At 39.8% G+C, this 19,499-nt stretch overlaps 1 long non-coding RNA gene across 1 annotated transcript; it reads left to right on the forward strand.

Moving 5' to 3' along the window:
- Positions 1–2,338: 2,338 nt before the first annotated feature.
- LOC107141346 lies at positions 2,339–10,435 on the forward strand. Its single transcript, XR_001503421.2, has 3 exons — positions 2,339–4,447; positions 7,750–7,898; positions 7,980–10,435. It is a non-coding gene; the product is annotated as an uncharacterized LOC107141346 (long non-coding RNA).
- The last annotated feature ends 9,064 nt before the right edge of the window (positions 10,436–19,499 follow it).

Raw genomic sequence — 19,499 nt, forward strand, 5'->3', positions numbered from 1 at the left:
CTGTGCCTTCTTCTAGGTGGCCAGAGCAGAACTTGTGTTTACAGTTCTTCATCTATACTTCCACAATCCAAAGAGCTTTGAAAAACTGAAGTGATTTCATGGCTGATTTGGCAGCAAAACCGTTAGGTTTTGCTGAATTCATGTGGCCACAATATATGACCCATGCTGATAGGAGACCATCTCTGGTGTCTGTACAAATGCAGCACTTGCTGCCCTTGTGACATTTACCTCATGTTACATTTTCCTTCTTCGGAATTCACCATCATTTGCCTCACTTGCCTTCATCTCCATCTTGCATTTTCCTCCTGAAATTTCCAAGTCCTAGCCCTATCCTGTAATTCACTTTGTTTGAGTACGTTTTGCTGAAGAAATATTACTATGTTTGGCACTACTAAGTGCTATAGAATATAGTAAAAATGTACTTTGTTGTTTTTTGATTATTTCCTTTTAAATATAGATATTTGGATAGAGTTGTAGATTCATAAGCAGTTGTAGGAAATAGTACAGATTCAGGGTATCCTTTACCCAATTTCTCCCAATGGTAACATTTGCATAACTACAGTACAATATTATAGATAGGAAACTAACATTGATACAACTCATTTTGTTTGTTTGAATTTCACCAGTTTTATATCGATGCTTGTCTTGGTACATTAAGTTCTGTGGAATTTTGTTACAAGAAGATCCAATTCTTACAATCAATGCCACGGTTGCAATACAAAGTAGTTTCATCACAAGGATTCCTGTTATAGACATAACCACCTCCCTCCTTGCCCTTCTCTCTAACCCCTGGCAACCACTAATCTGTCCTCCATCTCTGCAATTTTATCATTTCAACATCACTGGATAAATAGAATCATACATTATGCAACCTTTTGTGATTAGCATTTTTCACTCAGCGTAATTCTTTTTGAGAGACATACAAGTTATTGCATGATTTTTGATACCTAAAGCTTCTGAACATCTAGATACACTTGACCCAGAGGTTTAGGATAGGGGCTTGTGGAGCTGCACTAAAGTCTGACACTGCAGATAGAGCCCTGCATGCTCTTTGACTTATTTGAGGAGCAGGGCTGTCAGGAATCGAAGGCTGTGTTCTTATCGCTCAGCGGAGTGTAACTTGGAACCTCCATCTCTGGGTGTCTGTACAAATGCAGCACTTGCTGCTCTTGTGACATTTACCTCATGTTACATTTTCCTTCTTCAGTATTCACCGTCATTTGCCTCACTTGCCTTCATCTCCATCTTGCATTTTTCCTCCTGAAATTTCCAAGTCCTAGCCGTAAGTTGCAGCCTGGTTTCCCCAGTCTTGTTACTGACAGCTCCTCTCCCTGAGACTGCACCTGGCTTCCTATATCACTTAACATCGACTGTCATCAGCACAGGGATCTGTGACGCATAGCTCGGATTTCAGCTCTTGTCTGCCTCAGGCTTGTGCTCAGTCGCTCCGACTCCCAGAATTGGATGCAGGTTCTTCCTTTTAGAACTTTCTGGTATGGATACCCAATATATGAGTGAATTTTGGTCTCAATAAAACTGAGCTCTAAGTATAATTGTGTTAATATATTTTAAAGTGAATTTCCCCCCTCTCCTCTGTCATTGGCTAACATGCTGTTCAAAAGGTACTTTGGTAAATTCTACAGTAAAAATTTTCACTAAGTTTAATGACATGCTATTCTTTTCTTGATATTTGACTAAAGCACATTTTGGTGTGTGTGTGTGTGTGTGTGTGTGTGTGTGTCTGTGTGTGTAACTCAGAAATTGTCAATCATGTGTAGGGAAGAGGAAAACATGGCAGCATGGCCTAAGGGTAGTCATTTGTCACATTTGTCCTTGCATCCCAGTTCTCTTTACAGTCTGTTGTGATGGAAGACACCCAAAGAGTTGATGTAATGTTAATGTCCCAATCAATATTGATTGACTTATGTTTAGTTGTAGGTTCATCAAGATTTTGTTTCTACAGCCCTACAACTGTTATTTAAACCCCTTGGCGGGTGCTGTGGCAGACACCTGTAATCCCTTCGGCCCGGGAGGCTGAGGCAGGAGGATTGCAAGCTCAAAGCCAGCTTCAGCAAAGGCGAGTTGCTAAGCAAGTCCGTGAGACCCTGTCTCTAAGTAAAATACAAAAGAGGGCTGGGAGTGTGGCTCAGTGGTTGAGTGCCCCTGAGTTCAATCCCTGGTGGTCCCCCCACCTCTCCCCCCCAAAACACCCCTTATTCAGGTGAAAAGTAAACACTTTCATTTTTTTTTTTGTAATTGAAATAATTGGTTGAGGTGAAATAATGATGCAGGGAGTTTCCTGATGTCTGATTGTTTCAGTTTTCCGCCTTGTGTTTGCTATTGTGCAGAGCAGCTCAGCATTCCTCTGTGATACTTTGGTTAGCACTGACTAGCCAAGAATCTCTTCTGGGAATAGTGAAAGAATCCATTTATTCCCCAAAGAAATCAATTAGGAATAAAGGAAGAAGAGAGGAGGAGGAAGAGGCAAAACCTAGGCCTAATTTACTTTCTAATCTGAAATATTGACAGTCTTCTTCCCCCAAAAAACAAAAGGTAAGGATTTGGCAAAGAAGATAGAAAATAGAAAAAATTAACAAGATATAAGGTAATTTAAGCAATCTTTTAAACATTTGTACAGAAGAAATGGGATAACTTTGAACAAAATTATTATAATTTTTCCCCCATGGAAGAGAAAAGGATTTATCAAATTTCCTCCTTTAAAGAAATATTTTCTTTAAATCTTTAAGTCTCAATGTTCCAAGACAATTTTTGACAACTGAAAAATTGTCCCATTTCCCCTAAAAGTCTTCTGAAATAGCAAAGCACTAAATTCCAATTATTTTTATTTAATTTAAAGCAGTTTTTCCTTATGCAACATGACTTAACACTGAAGAGATATGGCCATATTAATGGGCTTTTTCTTTTGCTCTGTATATCAAAAAGCTTTTGTGAAAGATAACTCTTATTCTACATTGTAAATATTTCCAGTTGGAAGGTATGTAAAATAAACAAGAAAATGTGTGTTTCTAGCTGGTTTCCTGGGATGGAATGGTGCAGATAGGGAAAATAAACATGAAAAGCAAAGACTGACAACCTTGTCTATATTTTTAGTCTAATTATAGACATACATATTCATTATTGTTATCACTTGTTTATCTCAAATATTTAAATCACAATCCAGTACCTTACCACTATTGGAGATGCTGAATAGTGACTAGCACTAAGTGTGCACTGAATAAATATCTATTGACTAACTGCACTCATGAATGAGGATCTCTGCCTTTATTCTCTCTCAGTCCTTAAAAATATTGTATGATAGCCCCAGAACCTTGACCAAAACAAATACTCCTGAATTTGGAACTAAGCCTTTCACTTACTTATTTTGCAGTGTTTGGGAATGTCTTGCTTGCAGAATTTTAGTTGCACATAATATAATACCAATCTTTGTTTTATTTGCACAAATAAATAAAGATTTTTGCTCTCTGGTTTAATTATCTCATTAGAATTCAGTAAGCTCTGTAGAAGCTGCCCTTTGGGGCTCATTAAGCCAAACTTCCACATCAGGGTTAGGAATGTTGCAAGTGAAGGAAATACATTTCAGAGCTGAGAGCATGAGTTGAGAGTGTGTTGTTGCTGAAAAGCCCTTTGGTTACTACAACACTGTTTGCAAGGAGTGGACCTTTGGGGCCGGATGGTGGGCAGATACCTGGGAGGGGTGCAGAGTGCATGGTGCTTAGCCCTGTGTTGCCCAAGAGGAGATCCCATTACACCACCTGAGATTGCCTGGGATCCAGACTCCTGTGGTGCAGTGGATTTCTGAGTGTTGATGTGCAGGGTCAACAAGCTTAATCTTTTGAGCTGGCTGACCCCAGCTTCACTGAAGAAACAGGCTGAATCACAACTGTCTTTGGATTGAAATCTGAGTCCCAATGAAACACAAGCTCTTTACTGTTGTTGCTAGTGCTGGGAAGCATATTTGTCTCCAGGGCTTTGAGGTCTAAATCTTTCTACCAGCTTGAAAGTCTCACGGAGTTGTTAAAAAACAATCAGCAAAAGAAAAAGAAAAAAAAAATCAAACATACAAAGCCACAAATCCTTTCCGTTTAATTTTGCTGGACAGTGAATCGTGTTAATTTGAAAATAGAATTTATAGCTCAGTGTTTTAGAAATGCTTTCTTTCTCTTTTGTGTATTTTAAATTTGCCATGGTTGCCCTGCCATGAACTTCTTAACCAGAAAACAAAAGAAGAAGTACTTTGCACCTGGATATAAAATTCTGCGTCTCTTGATAATGTCGCAATATGCCAGTCTCCTACAAAAGGCCAGCTTGATGATGCTGAGTTACATTTCCTAACCGCAGAACCACGGACTTGTCAACATATCCTGTTCCAAATGACTGGATTAAAAGAATGCTGAAGAGATTTGTCATTTTGATGTTCTCAACTATGGTAGGTAGCTATATGAAGGTTCTTTTCATAATTTGAAATGGTTTTGTTTAGTCAGGCTCTTAATAAAATGAAGTGCATTTTGTGTGAATTTATGAACGTTTGCAGCCTAAGCTGCTCTTGCCTGCCTCCTTGATTTTGGCTCGACTTGGCTCCTTTTATTGGTTTTTGGCAAGTTGCTGAGGGCATATGTTTTGCACTTTGCTTGCCTGATTTGTGAGATTCTGCTGACATCTAGGAAAATGCCACAAAAACCTGTTGCTCATATCCAAGCTTATGTGTTTTATGGCAAATCCACAGAGCTCAAGTTTCTTGACAACAAGTCTTATTTATGGAGAAACAAACACAAGCAATATTTTGTGGGTCTATAATGCTCTCTTTCTGGGAGTAACTTTTGGCATTTCTTTGCAAAGGGGCAGTTTTTTGAATATCTCATCTTTCATGTATGATGGAGAAAGTGTCACTACTGCTGCTGCTTGCTACCATTTATTGAGTACATTTGGTGAGAAATATGCATTGACTTGTTACCAGAAAACTGCAAGAGAGATGCTACTGTTCCCATTCTGAAGATGAAGAGACTGAGGTTTAATGATGTTAAGCAACTTTCTCCAATTTTTATAAAGCAGTGAAGCCAAGATTTAAACTTAATTCTTTGTCACTTAAATTCATGGATTTTGCAAAAGAGATCTGAGAAATAAATATTACCCTTGATATTGAGTAAAGGAAATTTTGTTTTATGATTTGCATTCCATTGAATAACAATTATCAAACCATTTAGACAATTATTAAACAATTATTGGTAACATAGAGATACAGTAAAGGCTAAGATATTGTTCCTATTCTTTAAGGATTCATAGATCAGAGGTATGGTTTTTTTCAATTGGAGATACTTTTGCCACTCCAGAAAACATTTTGTAAGGTCTGGAGCCATTTTTGTTTGATGTTTTAATTGGGTAAATGTGTGTGGAGTTATTGGCACCTGTTGGGTTAGAGACCAGGGATGCTGCTTAACAACCTGTAATACACAGACAGCTGTCCAGAATGTTCATAGTGCTGAGGTTGAGATACCTGGGTGAAAAATTAATCAAAACACAGGAAACATGTTAGAGTCATGCTGCATCTTCAATGATGGTCGATTGTATTATTTGTTCAAACATTTGCTGATGCTCCCTATTGGGGTCTTCCATGTGGAAGAATTACATCTGCAATCCCACTAATGCCAGGCTTGGCCATTGGACTTTCTTTGACCAGCGAAATACAGGTGGACTCTTACAGAGTTATCATTCTTTTCCTTTGTTTACAAGATCATCAGGTTCCAGGGAGGGCCTTCTTCACCTTGGATTGCCACCAGAGACAATCTTACTGAAAGAATGTATTAGGAGTTTCACAGGTGGAGGGGGGGAATCTCCACTCAGGATCAGTGGGGAACTTGATGTACATGAAGAAAAAGAATTTCAGCACCTGTCAGCCTAGGTGTAGACAGAATTATTTGGGAAAGCAATGCACTTTCAAGGGAGAATGCAGGTTATCTTAAGGAAGAAACACATTTTCAGTGTTCATTGATCCTCTTTTAAAGGATACTCAGCGAGAGATGGGCATGGAAAGGTATGTGGAGTTGACATCAATTTGGTAATGATAAGACAGTTTATGGTTATCTGGTTGTTCTCAGGATCCTTAGGCTGATGAGTTCTCTATTAACTGATTGACAGATAATGCTGGAAAGTTCCCTAAATTATAGGTTTCTTACAATATATCTCTCCTTGCTTAATCTATTTATTGGTGGCTTAATTAACATTGCACAAGGTATTATCATAAATGGGTGAATTTCTGGTTAACTCTAAGATTTACATATTTCCCAGAAATTTGGGAGTGACAAACCTGGAAGAGACTGGCTTAGGGAGTGACAGAGCTACAAAGGCATATGGAACCTGAAGTTAGAATTTCATTTCCTTGTTCTTCTTTATGTCTCCTTTCAACCTTTTTTTCTTTCTTTCTTTTTAAATTTCTTCTATCCTGCCTCAAATGAATACAACATGGAGGAAAGATCCAGCCAACTCCAAAAGAACTGATATTAGAAACAAGAAATAATCCTTTGTTGAAAGCCACTGCTATTTTGAGATTGTGCCTATGGCATAATTTAGTGCATGCTGACCAATACTTTCATAGTCATTATTTCAGTGGATGAAGATGGGGTGGAATTGTAAAAGAAAACCTCCCAGTAGCAGGAAAGTCTGAGGCTGATATATACCTGTGGCAAAGGTTGGGCTTTAATTTTATGTGTGGGAACTTTATTAGGGATGAGAAAGAAAATTAATCTGAGAACAGAAGGGATAATTATTTACAAAGGGACAGGTTCAGGAGGTAGGAAAACCAGTTAGACTATGGTAATAATAGTCCTAATGAAAGAACCAAGAGCCACCACATGGGCATAGTCTGTATAACTGAAAAGTTGGAGGCTTATGCAAGAATGATTGCGAAAGAAAAAAAACGCCATGAAAATTTACCTTGTGCTAATTCAACGATAATAGCAAGATTTCAAGAGGGATTATTTTGGAAGATGGTATCACACAAGAACTTACTTTGGACTCAATATGATAAATCCTTTCTGGGCTATCCAGTGGGAAATGTTCAGAGGCAAGTGGCTGTGAGGAATTAAAAAAACGGGAATCTTGGTGTGAGTTACATATTTGGGCATCATCTGTGTAAAGGTGCAATTAGTTTATTTATTTATTTTTTAAATACACAATAGTGGAATGCTAAGGGTGCAATTTGGACATTATGTAGGTAGAGTGACTGGAATAGAAACAGAAGGATAAAGTTGGAGTTTGGGTGAAGAATAAACATGAAGAGAGATATGTCAGGCACTTCCGTGGGGAATACTGTCATAGCTGGCTGGTGAGGAGCTGTCTGGAGCTTTCAGAGGTAATTAAGAGTGTTAAGAGAGCCAACTAATGCCTATTCCTTGTTTAATGGCAAATAGGTACCTTAGTGCCTCTGATATTTCACTGAAGCAGTTAAGCATTGGTTTTAAAAAAAGCTGCTTACAGTTATAAGGTCAGGAGTTTATAAAAACTCATAAACAGAATGTAAGTTCAAAGTTTTCCTCAATTAAAAAAGGAAGGTCAGAATAACAGTAACAAGTACTTAACAGAAAGAAAAAATTATTTATAATTGAAAGGTTATGGTTTTAATCGTTGTTATGCCTACCAGTTTGAAATGAGTGTACTACATTCTTTCTTTATTAGTTGTGTATTTATGTCAAATCATTCTTCTTTAGATCATGACCTATTCGTCTTCCTTCCCAGTTTCTGGACCTTGGAGACTCCTAACTAGCAGATGTTCACATCCATAACTGAAGGACGGTGCTGCTTTCTGTCTGTTCCTTCCCCATCTCCCAGGGCTTACAGATAAAATGCCCATTACTTTGGAAGTTTTGCCAAGGTCTACTCCAAAGGTAAAATTGGTTGCTGATATGATATTTTTCCCAAGAATAAGTCAGAATATAATCATTTCTCTTCCTCTGGTTTCACTTCAGTACTCTAAGATCCTGGGACATTGTGGCAGAGAAATGACCACCTACCAGTCCATCACCAGCCTGCGGGTGGCTGCAGGAATTACAAAGGCAACACTTGGGAGAAGTCACAAGGATGCATGAGATAGCCCAGGGAGAGACAGCACTAAACACCCTGGTGTAAAATGTCGTTAATCCCTGTGACGATATAACCTGCCCCTCTTCTTAGAGCAGCACTAATCAAAGTGATTTCATCTGGAATATTGATTTTCTTTCATTTCTCAGCCAAAGCAGTCTGTCAGTTTGCATTTACAATAAAATCTCAGGGCCTGTCTCAAACTTGAAAAGTTTAGGACATCATTCTTTTCCAGGCATTTATCAAATTACTAATTAAGTCCAATCCTTTGATGATCTTGCTATTTACATCAGAGAAGGCATTTTCTTCCGGTCTTTTATTTTCCATTTCTAAGCCATCTTATCATCATCAAACATTCTCTCTGCACAGTAAACTGGAATTATGGAGTTCAATGACGGAGTCTCATATTTCCAGATCCTAGAAAACAAGATTTTTACCTCACCTCCTTTATCACAGACCTATGTCCCCTTGGGCCTTAATCCTTTTCACACTGCAGCTTCCTACATTTTATTTCAGGTTGCTGAACTTTCCATCTCTTGAAAATGTTGTATGTATTATCACACCCTCACGTGTATGTATTATCACACCACTCCCAGGAGTGGCCATCTTAATTGCTTTTTTTCTGGGTTATGCATTTTCCTCTTAGTGGAGGCCATTTGGAGACATGAAGCTTTAACCCACATAACTGTAATTAACAGTGTAGGGAAGATGGAGGAGCTATTTCCAAGAAGGCCATCTTTAATTATATCACTTCAATGATCAACTCCTTTGCCTCTCTACTATGTATATTCAAAGAATACCAAATGCTGTTTTGACATGGGGTGAGCAGAGTTAAGACCGTGGCCCATTATTAATATTGCTGCATTTTAATTAGTGACTAGGGTTATTCAGATGAGTTAGCTTTAGGAGGTTTTCCAGATTCACTATTTCACCACAATTCACATGATAAAAAATTTGTGTACAAACAGAGTTATTTACAAGACTCAATTAACTTCAGACTAGATCTCAATGTGGAAGATGGAGTCTCAGATCATGTGATTTTCTTGGTGATTGTTTTTCATCTCTGCACTGGCAGCATCGCCGGATGGTAAGTCATCCTATAAGCAGTGGCAGAATGATGGGCCACTCTCATGCTTAGAACTAAAGTAGAGAAAGTGAAGGTGGGGAAAAAGGAAGAGAAAATTGCATAGGTTATGGGTTCTGACACCAGATGGATGCTCGTTTCCTATAGCCACTCAAGAATTGGTCTGTCTGGGAAATAGCTGGAATAGGGATTGGAGAAGGGGGCTGTTGTGAAGGCAAGCATGAGGCCAGATGGGAGGAGCCCTTGGCAACTCGCTCAGTGGCTGCTTCACTGTGGGAGGAAGCTCTGCTCTTTGCCTGCACTTGGACACCTCATGGTGTCCCCCAAAAGCATGCATCCCACAGTACCCAGGATCTAGGTATCTTTGAACACTAATGGGTTATGAGAGGAACTTAAATCTGTAAGTTTAGAAGGAGGTGTATAGTTCTATTATCTACAGATGAGGAAATGGGATCAGTCAGATTAACTTACTTTCCCAAGTTCTGGCAGATAAGAAGACGACTTAGTATTTGAGCAATATATTTTTAATTTCACAGCTGGTTTTTCTACACTTACTCTACTTGCTAATTTTTCACAAAGTATCAATACTGCAAATACTAAAATTCAGCTAGTGTTTTTCCATATGCATTTTTCTCTTTTCTAGAATGTACATATGTTTTGGGTCTCTCTTGTGTTGTCTGGGGTAGAGCAGCAAGGATGTTGAGCTGAAAGATCCACATGAAGGTGTTAGGTCTTTGGTCTATCTGGGTAAATGAGGCATTTTTCCTGTGATGCTGACAGCATTAGAATTGACAAGATTCGTATCGTGGTGTAGGAATGAAGCATAGCTGAACGTTTCATCTGAGGAAAATTGAAACAACCAAAATAGAGCTTTCTCAACCCCCCACCACCCCATCTAATCATTGAGCATCGTACCATCTGTAGCCTGCTTCCCGCCTGCTTCCACACATGCATTTCTGTGCCCTCAACTACTTCCACTCTCCACTTTTCACTGGCTCACTTCCATTCTTTTTAAAAATTTGTCTTAATTAGCTATCCATGAAGTAGAACGCCACTTCCATTCTTATATCTATCAAGGACCATCACTCCAGCAATCCCTTCTGTCTCTCTCACATTCTCAAAATTTTATTCTGCTGAATAAAATCATGCAACTATACATTCTGTAAATGGTCTCATTAAAAAAAAATAATCTTCTCTTGTTGGGTGTTGTGTGTCTCATATCTGTTATTCCAGCAACGCAGGAGGCGGAGACAGGAGGATCACAAGTTCCAGGTTGTCCTTAGCAACTTAGTGAGACCCTCTCTCAAATTAAAAAAAAAGAAAAAATTAAAAGGATTGGGGATGTAGTTTGGTGGTAAAGTACCCCTGAGTTCAATCCTCAGTACCAAAAAGAAAAAAGAAAAGAATCTTTCCTTGATCCCATTTCTTCTAACTATTGGCCCTTTGTAGCAAAATTCAAACATTCCTTTCTTCCTATTTGTTTTCCAGTCCACTCCAATGTGCCTTTGTCCCTGACCACAGTACTGAGATTGTTCTTGTCAAAGTAATTAATGACCTCCATGCTGCTAGGGCCAATGGTCTCTTCTCCGTGCTCATTGTGCTTGACCTATCAGCAGCAGTTGACACAGTTGATCACACTCTTTTCTCTGAAGCTTTCTTAACTGAGCCTGGATGGCATGGCCCTCTCCCAGTGGGTGTCTAACATGCTAGACTCTCCTTTTCTGTTCCATTGCTTCTTTCTCTTTGTCCTGACCTCCTATTGTCAGAGACCCCCAGAGTACAACCTTGATCTCCTTCACTTCGACGTCTGCACTCACTCCCTTGATGCTGTAATTCAATTGTATGGTTAAAAGGTCACATACATTCAAAAGACTTTCACATTGATATCTGTAGCCCAATCTTAGATAGTAAACTCTGTACTTGAAATTTCTAATTGAAGGTCTAACACAGCTCCAACTTTAACTGTACTCAGCTGATCTTCCTCCCCCCAAACTCATTTCAATTGATGGCAGCTTCTTCCTTTTGAGCTGCTCAAGCAGAGACCTTCATTAGTCTCAACTCTCTTTTCTCTCACATCTGGACGTTCAGGAAGTCTTTTTGTTTTACCTTCCCACACCCACACTGCTGCCATATTGGTGTGAGTGGCACCATTGCTCATCTGGACTTGAATGTTGCCTTTTCATTGATGCCTTGGCTCCGATCTTGCTCCTCCAGAATCTGTGCTTCGCACAGAAGCTAGGGTGATCCTTTCAAATTATGTCATATCATGTGGCTTCTCTGCTTAAAACCTTTTCATGGAGTCCCACCTTAATCAGAGTAAAATCTAAGTTTGCCATCATCATCTCTCTGAGCTCATTTCCTGCTCTCCTTTCTGGCACGTAGCATTCAGGGCTCTTGCATTCTCATGTGTCCATGGGGATGACTTTTTTTTTCTCTCTGCTATGGTTTGGAGTGTCCCCCAAAGGCCTGTGTGGTAAAATCTTTGTTCCCCATTTAGCATTATTGAGAGGTGAGGAAATTTTAAGAAGTGGGATTTAGTGGAAAGACTTCCAGTCATTAGAGGCAAGTTCTCAAAGCAGACCCTTCCTCTTCTTTCATTTTTATGTCATGACAATGAGGATGAATGGATTTCCTCTGTCATGTGCTGGTAGCAGGCCCGCCCTGGCCCCTGGGGACTCAACCCCCAGTTCTTTGTTCTGCATATCAATGTGGCCAGCTCACAAGGCCGAGGCGCAGGCTTGCGGTTTCCCGTTTATCTGCCTCGAGCATATGTGTCTCTCGGGAACATCTTGACCTGTTCGAGCCTCCTGATAGGGTACGGTGACGTGACGGTAACCCAAGGACGCAGTTATTACTCTTCCCTCCTCACTTTTGAGTGATTTCCCGCAGCTGTTAAAAAGATATATAAGGGGAACAGATTTGGCAATAAAGCGCACGCACGCTCCCTCCTGGATGAAGAACCTTGGTGTCCTGTGTATTTTTTAACCCCGCCGTCCCTCGCCGGACTCGGCTCCGTTAGCCGGACTCGGCAGTCATGTGCTCCCACTGCGATATACTGCGGTGCCGAAGGCCTCCTTTATTACTTTACTCAAATTTCACCCTTCAAGGAGCCTGGCCATGACACTACCACTTAAAATCGCAAATGCTGCCTCCCTATCCCCAGCATCTTTGAATCATTTTCTTTCTTTTTTTTTCCTCCCACTGCAGTTTTCAACTTTTAACATACCATAACATTTTCTCATTTACAATATTGTTTCTGGCCCTTCACTTTCTTTTAGAATGTTGTCTTCATAATGATAGGGAATTTTTGGTCTGTTTGTTTACTGAAATTCATAGTGCTTGGAATAAGTTCCCTAAAAAATAGATGATGAGTCAATAAGTCCTTTACCAGGAGAAGAGCTGTCATAGGGTCAGAAGACTGGAAGATCAGGAAGCAGAGAAGGGGAAATAAAACCAGTGATCAGGTGGGGACCATGGACAAATGCCACAAGGCAGGACTTTGTTTTATGTAGCAGCGGTGGGTTTAGCAGACACAATTCACCATGTAGCACCAAACATCTAGTTTCTTCGCCATTTTGCACAACACGTGGCTTGCAGCATCTCTGCTACCTTGATTTCCCCCTTTGCTCAAAATTAAACACGATATTCCAGATACACTTAGACCAACAGCTCATTAATGGTGGAGGACCATCATTTCCCTTTGTCTGAACCCACACATTCACCAGTGTAGTCAAAGAGATTAATAATTCCCAGGGTTAAACGATACATGACTCATATTGAGCCCGCTGTTGGCCAAACCGCAAACTATTTTTGTTTCATTTTTTTTTTTTTACACAAGACCTACTTAAACAAAATCTGCTCAATTCTTTTATTTAAACCTATATGTATGACTTTTTGGATTAAATTATACCTTTTAATTTGGATCTCTTATTTATATCAAGATCTCAGTCCAGTATTTCAGTAACCCTTATAGCTTTTCATTGTCTAGAAAACTGATGATTATAAAAATAGTTAAGGTATTGATAAAATATAGTACTGGACAGGAAAGACCTGTGTCAAACTATTACAAACTTTCCTTCCCATAGTAACAGGATCTACTTAAGCCAGCTATTTCTTAATCTTGCCCACAAAATTGTCACTGAATAATTTTTCAAATGCTTTGCTGAAATCCAACTGTATTATTCCTATAAGATTATGCTGATTTTCAGTCTTTGATTTTGACCAAAGAAGAAAAAGAAATCAGTCTGGTATTGTTCTATTAGATAAGCCCATGTTGGCTCCTGAGGAGCCCTTTCTATGAGCTCACAAAATCACTTTTTATTAAGCCAGTCTTAAGGTCGGGTTTATTATATGCAATTCAAAGGTTTGATTTTTCCCAATTATAGTGACATCTCATCCGTGTTTATTTTGTGACTTATGCTTAGAAGGAATCATTTATATACTTCTTCTGGTTGAATGGTCTTTGTCATTTAAAATATTAAAATTTTTAATATTTTATGTGAATGCTTTTATGAAATCTTATGTAGTTTTTAAAATTTGTTATTTTTAGATATACATGAGGGTGAAGTGTATTTTGACATATTATACACACAGGAGTATAACTTCCCATTCCTGTGTTATGGAGTTACACTGATTGGTTGTACATGAACATAGGAATGTTATGTCTGATTCATTCTACTGTCTTTCCCATTCTCATCCTCCCTTCCTTCCCTCATTCCCCTTTATCTAATCCAATGAACTTCTATTCTTCCCTCCATCATTCCCTTATTGGGTGTTAGCATCCACATATTAGAGAGAACATTCGGCCTTTGATTTTTGGGATTGGCTTATTTCACTTAGTCTCCAGTTCCATCCAGTTACTGTCAATGGCCATAATTTTATTTTCTTTGTAGCTGGGTAGTATTCCATTGTTTATGTGTACCACATTTTCTTTAACCATTCAACTGTTGAAGGGCACCTAGGCTGGTTCCATAGCTTACCTATTGTGAACTGAGCTGCTATACACATTGATGTGGCTGCATCACTATAGAATGCAGATTTTATAGTATGCAGATTTAGGTATACGCTGAGGAGTGGGATAACTATGTCAAATGGTGATTCCATTTCAAGTTTTCTGAGGAATCTCCACAATGCTTTCCACAGTGGTTGCTTATCATGTAGTTTTAGCATCATCTTTTCCCATTTTGCTTGGCTCTCTATTGCTGAATAGCAAACCCTCCAAAACTTAACAGTGGTTTATAATTTCTCACAGTCCTCTGAATGGAATGAAGATCAGAAAGGCAGTTGTTTTGCTGGTCCCACCTGGAATCTTCACTCAGCAGAGAGGCCTCCAGGATTGTCTCTCCTCCCCAGGGCTCTCTCCATCCAATGATAACCCTTCAGTAGCCTGGCCTAGATTTCTTCACCTCATCACAGATGGTTTCAGAAGGAGATCACTTAAGAAGTCTAAAATGTCACTTTTCTTACAATGTACTTGCCAAAGCAAGTCTGAAGACCAGCCTATATTAAAGTGAGGAGAAACTTATAGCATTTCTTGGAGTAAGGAACAGCAAGCTTGTCCAAGGAGGAAAGAGATCAACTGGGGCCATCTTTGACAACTATCTGCTAGTCCTTAAAGCTCCCCTTCTTCTACAAAATCCTCTATTCTTCTTCCCATTTTTTGCCCTTTATTAGTTCTGCTGAGGCTGCTATTATTACTTCTAATCCAGCATCCCTTTCTCCGAACTCCAGTTCCAACCCACTGAATATATTTCTGATAGATTAATCTCTATAAAATAAAATCAAGACAGTCTAACATCTTTCCTAAAAACCTCAAATTAAAACGAATTGATATTCAGACTACATAGAATATGCTTCCGAGTCATATTTTCCTACTTGTACTGCCTTCAGTGTGATTTTTTTCTTGTCTCATGAAATATTCATTGGTTTTTCCCAACCTCTGTATCAAAATCTTATACATTTATCGAAGTCTATTTCCAGATTTTCTGTGAACCTTTTTCTGATAGCCTCCACAAGAGATGATCTCTCCTTTTATGTATACTTAGAATTTCTTTTGATCTCTTGTCACACAAATCCTGTTCTTCCTTATATTGTAGTTAGTTATCATTATGGAGTCCTTCCCCACCAAGACTGAGAACTCTTTGAAATCAGAGCTATATCACGTTTAGTGCTTGATGAAGTATCTGGTTCAAAAGATTTACTTATATAAATTCTCAGTCTATTTCATTGGATGGAATGTAAAAAAGTCACAGCATTTTTATTTCCAGAAACCAAAGGCAGGAATCTCCACTTCTTCGCAGTGGAGAGAATTCTGGAGAGATGGTGGAGGAAGAAGGACAGCAAAGACTCCAAGTGCCTTCCTTCCCCATTCACTCCTCCCCAGCTGCTTATACCAGAGATTCCCTAATTCTGGTTCTTACACCAGAGGGAGACAGAGCCTATTGGTTGAGAGACACAGAGCCCCACCATACCCACCATACCATACTCCCCTCCCAGTTCTTTAGCCTTAATTACTACCTATCTACAACCACAAATATAGGTAGGGAGCTGTGTGAGGGTCTCCGTGTATGTATTGGGGTGGGGGCCCAAAGTTTTAGTTNGGTGGGGGTTGGGGGGTGGGGACAGCAAGACAGTAAACTGCTGCGGTGACTCAGAACTTATTCCCTGGAGCCTAAACATCCTTGAGGTTCCTTAGCTCAATTCCCATACTTAGTATATTTTTTGAGCCAACTCCTAATCTGTTCCCGGCTTTACCATGGAAGCCTTTGCCCCACAGCTGGGCCTCATTTGGTTTGGATTTTCATCTGTAAATTACTGTCAGCAAGGATCTTTGGGGGCTAATTGGTGAAAGTGACCTAAAATAGGGAACTCCAGAGGGAACTCGAAGACTCAGAATTTTCATTCTTTCGATCTTTTCCCCAAGAATCTGTGTTACCCTTTGCCAAGGAACAACTAGCTTTGAAGTGGGAGTAATCTCTTTTATTTAAAAGCTAAAAAACCACCTTAGATGAGACACCATTAAACAAGAGCATGTTTCCTGGTCCTAGAGGAGAGAGTGTGAGCAGCGAGTGTTTGTGATTTAAAGTCCCATTTGGACACACTTCAAAGAGAGACTCCAGGCAGAACTGCTAAAAGCTTGGCCGGCACCAGGATATACAGATTTCAGTTGCTGCGGCTGGAGCTCAGTTCCTGCATCTGAGGAAGATCATAATTGCTGTCCTTTTAATCTTCTTTGCAGCCTATCGAATGGAGGCCACTTCACAGCAGGATGCTTAGGTTCACAACAATAACAGTGAAATGTGTTAATGATTTGACTTCCCTTTGGAAAAAAAAATAAAAAAGGTCTGCAGTGCTACTGGGGCTTTAACATAAGTGCAGAAGTTTAAACCTGGAATAAAGAAGTACAGGAACAGCTGTGGCTGCAGCAAAGCAAAATCCGACATCTAAGAACTGGTAGCAATCAGGTGCAGTAGATAAGAATCTCAGTTCACAAACCAAGGTCTGAGAACATAACTTTTCATTTTCATACAAAAGCCAATTTTTATCTCTAGGCCCTATTCCATGGAGGTGGTATCATTTGATTTCCATCAGTTCAGGGTCTTCAATGTCATGGTGGTTCCTAAATGTTGCCTGTACAAGTCCCTAAATGGGAAGCTTTGAGGTGTCTATCATCCTGTTGGGACTTGGTCATTTGCGTGTATAACTTGTTACCTTGATGCCCCTTTGGGCTAGGCTAGCCCTATTGGCTCCAGTAGCTCGGTTCCTGCTGACAGGCAGAGTGTGGAAGCACAGGCCCCATCAGGCCTCTCCCAGAGGGCATTAAAGACTCACTGTGAGAACTTGGGCCAGTCATTCAGGCGGAAATTCCCCTGAGGCTCCCATAAGGGGGAGATTCTTCTTTTCACACCTTTTTCAAAGTTGGCCATACTTCAGGGACAAAAGAGGTCCCTGGAGATTCACCACTGTTCCTACCCTAATTGTTTTGTCTTTTTCTTTGTCCCCAGACAGTGGGATATTTTCTGTGTCTGAAGTAGAGGCAAAGGCATTGTGTGTGTAACTCTGCCTTCCATGATCTTCCTGATTTGAGAAGCTCAACACCTATAATCCCTTGCTCCTAAACATTTGTCTATGTCAAAAGTGCTTCCTGCACCTAAAGGCGTAAGTCTTTGAAAACAACATCTAAGAAGATGCTTCCTTTCCTTTGCTTTTTGTTATAATGTAATCTTCCCTTAAGGCAAAGATTTTAAGATTCCTAGGAACTGGGGTGAGGTTGAGGGAGGAGGTAAGAAGCCCTGGAAGGACAAGAGGGAAGATTTAGGGGGAAAAAAATCTATTGATTAGCACTTCAAAGATAGGATTTCACCTCAATAGCTGTTTTTTTTGGGGGGGGGGGTCATTTCAGGACTGCACTGGAACAAGACCCAACAGCCATATCTCATCTTCCCTTTGTAATTTAGAGACTTTGCTTATTATTCTCATACCCATTCCTGTTTCTTCCCCTGAATATATTGCAGCCCTGTACTCCCTCTTTGGCTGAACAATGATGACTCAGGAAGAATAGCATTATGATATAAAAAATTAAAAAAAAAAAAAAGAATAGCATTATGTTCCAAAATGTCTTCTTCCCACACTTAGTCCTCTGAAGAAAACTTCATTATCTCTGTTTTTCAGTACAGATGCTAAGGATCTGAGCGTGGAGGGAGATGGTTTCTAAGGTTATTCAGCCGATAAAGGGCAAATGTTTTATTGACTCCCTGCTCCATTTGTGTTCTCTTTAGCATCTGACCTTTTTTTGAAAATAACTTCATGCCCTCTATGAATGAGTCACTAAATCATACTTGCTTTTTCAAAGAGAATGGCAGTTAAGCCACACTTGTGTCCAGTCAGTCAAGTGCCCCGTGGAAAGAATTATAGGCAGATTAGGATGCCAGGGTTTGGGCAAAATCCTTCCCTAGGTTACCTAGTCACACTATATGTTCTTGTGTTCAGCCCACTTTCTTCCTTTCTCCCAATTACTAGGCCTGCTCCATTTCAAATACCATATTCATTTCACTTTTAGGGCTTTGGTTTCAGTGGGTGCTGGAGCACCCACTCTGAGCAATGCATTGAAGAAAAAGCAGAATAAAAGCAAAACTAAACAAAACACAAATATGATGGATTTTGTGACTTTAAAAACCAATGAATCGGGGCAGGGTGTGGTTGGTAGAAGAAGATGAACCCATATTGGAGGCTTGAAGGGAATTTGGGGAAGAGAAGATTTAGACTGGGCTTTGAGCAAAGCATAAAATTTCTGCAGGCAGATAAAAGGTGATTGCAGGGTAGTGGGCCTTCCAAGAAAACCTAGTGGTTTATCCTGGCTCTAGAGCTCCAATTTAGAGAACTTCCGAGAAGCACAGATGGCCCCAGGGTCAGCTTACAAGTTGGAATATAACACATTCGGTTTGAGTTTCTTTGAGGTTTGAATTTTTCAGGGCCAGCTTAGGTGTACCTCGAACAGAGCCAAAACTCCAGATTAGTTTCAGAGATCTCCTGATTTTCTGGAAGTGCTCCTGACCACAAGATCAGCCTCCGGGTCAGAGTCAATGAGGAGTTCAGGAAGCCTTCTGGACTGGCCTCCTACCTACTCTAGTTAATGATCATCTTGGTCAAGCAACCTCCAGAGATTTTGCTTGACTCCTGGTGTGGTCATTGGTTACTTGATTTACAGAGCACCTTCCCTCCATGATCTAGGATCCTCTAGAACAGGGTTTTCTTTTATTCTCAGTGTACTCAGTTGTCCCCAATGTCTTAGACTTCCTTAGCCCCTAACTAGGAGAGACTCAATGAATGAATCAGTATAAATGAAAATGCCCTATCCCCAGTCCCCATTCCCTGCTACTCTTCATGGGGACAAATATACTTTTACATAGGTTGTCTGAATCTCATGTAACTTTCCAACTTAGATATTTCTGTGCTTCCATTTTAATTTCACTTTGGCTGAGTGGTTAAATGGCCACAGTTTCAAGCAAACACTGTAATTCAGTTAGTTTCAACCCTGTGCTTAGAGAGAGAAGTAAGTCCTGAAGAAGAGTTTGATGGGACCCTCACGGCTCCCTAATTACATGTATTTCACACACCATTTGCTATGAATTCAAATATGCCCTTTGTTAGAATTTTATGGTTGGTTGATAAAGCCCCTATGAATTTCATTTGTTACCTGATAGTGACTACTTGGTAATGAAGCTTACATGATGTGGCTCACTGATTTTTTAAATAACAGTAATAAATACTTAAGTTTGTCTGTGAGGGTTTTACATGTTATTTTAGTTATCCTTCAAAATAACCC

Source organism: Marmota marmota, unplaced genomic scaffold, assembly GCF_001458135.2.
Source record: "Marmota marmota marmota unplaced genomic scaffold, marMar, whole genome shotgun sequence".
NCBI lineage: Eukaryota > Metazoa > Chordata > Mammalia > Rodentia > Sciuridae > Marmota > Marmota marmota.